This window comes from Arachis ipaensis, chromosome B04 (assembly GCF_000816755.2).
Source record: "Arachis ipaensis cultivar K30076 chromosome B04, Araip1.1, whole genome shotgun sequence".
NCBI lineage: Eukaryota > Viridiplantae > Streptophyta > Magnoliopsida > Fabales > Fabaceae > Arachis > Arachis ipaensis.
Window position 1 is genome coordinate 77,586,434 of NC_029788.2, and position 3,864 is coordinate 77,590,297.

Here is a 3,864-nt window from a genome sequence, read left to right on the forward strand (position 1 = left end):
GTAGAAGCTGTAGCTTTGCCTACCAATGATGCCAAAGTGGTGATGAGCTTTCTTCAGAGATATATTTTCAGCCGGTTTGGTGTCCCAAGGACACTCATTAGTGATGGTTGATCTGAAAATTATTGTTGATTCGGAATTTCTCAAAATAAGAATCTATTCGTTGCAAGTATAGCCAAATCAACAACTAACTCTCAACATCAAAGTTTAGTTTTTTCCAAATTTATATCATAACCGAGAGTAATGGAACCTCGGGTCGTCTTCCTCATGGGTGCAATTGAAGTGCTACACTTTCAGTTGTAAGGACAAAGGGTTTTGCAATCAAAGAACTAAAGATTAAAGGAACTAAGAAATAAAAGAACTAAGAAATGATCAAAATTGAAATCAATGCAATTAAAAGGGAAAAACAAGGTCAAAACTAGTGAAAATGCTATAAATGCAATAAAGAGCCTTGACTTGGGAATGAGAGTCCAAGGAATCCTATCATCTCCATAACCACAACTATGATAATTATGATGAGTCAATCTCGCCTAGTTAACCCCTAACATGGAGGAGTAAGTCAAGCAAGCATAATTGACCCTAATCCATAAACCCTAGCTAACTTACCAAACTAGTTGATAAAAAGATAGCGTGAATGGAAACAAGAGTCAACTAACTACCCAAGAATTACCACTAAATGTCGGACATTATGATTTTAGTATCTTAGGAACTCAAATCCCAAGCCAAGGTGTGAAAATCTACTCAAAATTCATAATTGGCATTTTCACAAACACCTTGTGTGCATAAAAGTAAAGCATGGAAAATTGCAATGAAAAATAGAAAACTATAACCAACTATCAACAATATCAATAAGAGACAAGCAATCAAGCATAAAGAAAGCATAAGATATGAAATTCATTAATCAAAACTTCAAGAAACTCAAAATTGCAAATATGAACAAAGTAACTTGAACCATAGGAAAATAAAGGTAAAGACAATGTAATTAAAGAAGAAATTGAGAGTACTTACAATTAAAGAAGCAAAATCCAAAATCAAAGCTTGCTATAAAATGCTATATGAACCCTAATTAAAACCCTAAGAGAGCTCTCCCTAATCTACACTACTCCTACTCCTACTATGTAAAACTATGGAAAATAAAGTCTAAGTCCTAATTGCCTTCATATGTGTTGATATCCCCTTCATATAGCACTTCAATTCAGCATCTAGCCTTCTAAAATTGGGCCAAAAGCCATCAGAAATTGCGCAGCATGTGTTTCATTAATGAAATCACATGCAGGGCCCTGTGCGTACGCACAGAGGGTTGTGCGCACGCACACATACAAATTCCTTCTTCTGCGTATGCATGGGTACTTGTGCACATGCACACTTGTCTGTGTGTGTTTTTCCTTGTTTTCTTCATGTGTTCTCCCTTGTACATGCTTTCTTCCACTTTTGTCTAACCAATCTTGCCAAAATGACCTGAAATCACTCACAAAATATATCACGGCATCGAATGGTACAAAAGTGGAATTAAAATCACTAATTTAGGCATAAAAATGCATGTTTTCACATTTAGGTCCAAATTAGGGAGATAACACAAAAGTATGCTATTTTGCTGCTTAAGTGTGAGTTTATGTGATGAAATCCATTCAAATCAAGCTAAAATACATCGGAAAATATGGACTCATCAATGGTGGAAGTCACTTCTGCAGAGGTATGAAGTCCGTCATAAAGTCGCAACCCCCTATCACCCTCAGACAAGTGGACAGGTTGAGGTTTCTAACAGAGAACTCAAGAGGATTCTAGAGAAGACCATCAAAATTTCAAGGAAGGATTGGTCTAGAAAACTTGATGATGTTTTCTAGGCATACTGGACAGCATACAAGACTCCTATTGGCATGTCCCCTTATCAGTTGGTCTATGGTAAAGCCTGTCACTTGCCAATTGAGCTAGAGCATAGAGCATACTGGGCAATCATGTTTCTGAACTTTGATGCTCACGCTGCAGGAATAATGAGGATGCTTCAGTTGAATGAGCTTGATGAATTCAGATATTCGGCCTATGAGAATGCCAAGCTCTATAAGAAGAGAACCAAGATATGGCATGACAAGAAGATTGCCATCAGAGTCTTTGAGCCAGGTCAGAGAGTGCTTTTGTTCAATTCAAGGCTCAAACTCTTTCTCGGGAAGCTGAAATCCCGGTGGTCAGGACCATTTGTGGTAACTAGAGCATCACCGTATGGTCATGTAGAAATTTAGGAGGAGAATTCTAACAGAAGGTTTACAGTTAATGGCCAGAGGTTGAAGCACTATCTTAGAGGCGAGATTGATCGCCAAAGGTCCACTCATCTACTGAACTAGCATAACTGACCGTCAACCTAGTGACATTAAAGAAGCGCTTGTCGGGAGGCAACCCGATGTTTTTGTATCCTTTAGTTTGATTTCTTTTGCTTTGATTTTTTTATTTGTTTAGTTTTGTTTGAGTTTCTACTGTTTTTCTTTTGTTTTACGTGTATTTGGATCATGCAGAGTAATTAGAATAGAAACAGGTGCATGAAGACAGAGTTTTGGACACCATGGACACGCTAAGCTTAGATTGAGTGGCACCTAACTTCAAAACCTCAAGTTAGGTGCCACATTCAAGCCAATTTTGGACGATGCTTACTCGAAGGGTGGCGCCTAACTTCACCCCTTGAAGTTAGGCGCCAATGATACGTACAATTGGACATTACTCACTGGAGGGGTAGCGCCTAACTTGGCTCCATCAAGTTAGGCACCACATGAAGTGTACTGGGAATGGTTTGGTTCTGCCTGGTCCATGCCTAACTTGGAATTCCTCAAGTTAGGCGCCAGGTATGAGCAACAAGGGAAGTTAGGCGTCAGGTTTCCTAAGTTATGCACTAGGCTAGAGTTCTACAAGGAGTTAGGTGCCACAAAACCTCAAGTTAGGCGTTGAGTTATTCAAGTTAGGTTCCATCTTATATTTGTTACTATAATTCCAAATCATATCCAATAGATTCCTAAACCAAATCAATTTCATATCAAATTTATTTCATCTCCCTTCAAGAACCACAGCCCGTGACTCTTGACCATATTCCTTGCACCCTTCACGCCTGCTTCCCTATTTCCTTCCCTTCCTTCATTCCCAATTCATCCCTTGACCCAAGCCTTTTCCCCAACTCCAACCCGTGACACCCTCCCCTTCCCAATACATACTCGTGACCAACCCTCTTCGAACAAGAAACCCAACCCCTCCCTCTATATAAGCCTCCCTCAATCCCACTTCATGACACACACAATAAACCATTCAAAGCCCTCCCCACCCTCTCTATACACACAACTAACCACAATTCATCTCCCCTTAATCCTCTTGATAAACCACTATTTTATGGTTTATCTTGTGCTCATTTGAGTGGTTTTTATCAAGTCTTTATGAGGGAGATAACTACATTGGACCTCCGACTTCTCTTACCTTGCCAAAAGTTTGCTTTACAGTATTTATTTATTTTAATTGCCATTTACTTTACTTGTCATTTAAATTACTTGCTTCTCATCTTCTAAACCCCGATTACAACCTTTATAGCCAACAATAAGAACACACTTCCTCGCAGTTCCTTGAGAAGACGACCCGAGGTTTGAATACTCGGTTAACAATTTTAAAGGGGTTTGTTATTTGTGACAACCAAAACGTTTGTACGAAGGGATTTTTGTCGGTTTAGAGACTATATCTACAACACGAATATTTTTATGACATTCTTTACTGGCAAAAGTCCTAACGTCAAAATGGCGCCGTTGCCGGGGAATTGCAAACGTGTGCCTTATTATTGGTTATTGTAAATATTTTTCTTTTGCTTGTTTATTTATTTTTGTTTCTCCTTTTTATCTTTAT